Source organism: Lissotriton vulgaris, chromosome 5 (assembly GCF_964263255.1).
Source record: "Lissotriton vulgaris chromosome 5, aLisVul1.2, whole genome shotgun sequence".
NCBI classification, from domain to species: Eukaryota; Metazoa; Chordata; class Amphibia; order Caudata; family Salamandridae; genus Lissotriton; species Lissotriton vulgaris.
In genome coordinates, this window is record NC_141693.1 from 1,880,471,161 (window position 1) to 1,880,471,893 (window position 733).

The 733-nt window shown below is 47.6% G+C and overlaps 1 non-coding gene across 1 annotated transcript; it reads right to left on the reverse strand.

The window, feature by feature from the left end:
* Positions 1-291: 291 nt before the first annotated feature.
* On the reverse strand, positions 292-401 carry TRNAL-CAA (transfer RNA leucine (anticodon CAA)). Its single transcript has 2 exons — positions 364-401; positions 292-337 (listed from the first exon to the last, which is right to left on the reverse strand). It is a non-coding gene; the product is annotated as a tRNA-Leu (tRNA).
* Between the last annotated feature and the right edge of the window lie 332 nt (positions 402-733).

Below are 733 nucleotides of genomic sequence, written 5' to 3' on the forward strand. Positions count from 1 at the left end.
ATTGAATTTTTTTTGTTTCTCTCTACTTTTCTCTTCAAGTCTTTTTCACATTTTATGACTTGGTTTAATAGAAATAAACAAACACCTTGCGGGACTTCAGTTTACAACTTCCTTCTTTCTGCACAGGGGCGGAAACTAGAAATCTCTTCATGGCGTCATGTGGAAACTTTTAGGAGACGCGCCTCCTCCTCCAACTCCGCTGCTGCGCCCCGCTCCCAAGCGAAAGCCACACAAACTGCACATGGGAAGTAAAAGTGGCGCGAATATAAACGAGTCCCACCAAAAAGATTGTGTCAGAAGTGGGATTTGAACCCACGCCTCCAATTGGAGACCAGAACACCCAGCTGGTGGGAAGAGTCAGCTCTTGAGTCTGGCGCCTTAGACCGCTCGGCCATCCTGACAGCTGATAGGAAGGGAGGCCGGGTGATGTCATCACCTCGTTCAGACGCAGATTGATTTTGGGGGTATTATTCAGCTTCACTTCCACCTAGACCTTCGCTTTTCAAAGATCTGAAAGGGGCCCAGGGCTGAATTTCGTACTATTTAACTTTAACTCTACTGCTCGCGATACAAAACCGAAGAACACAGCCCTTGCGTTTTCAATCTGCTTCTTCTTCTTCTGCTGAACGTACTCAATAGTCTTCTGGGCGCTAGTCTCAGACGGTGAATAAAACTGCAGGGATGAACCCCATTCTCCGGCAGCTCGTGACATGATCCCAGATTTGGAACTCGG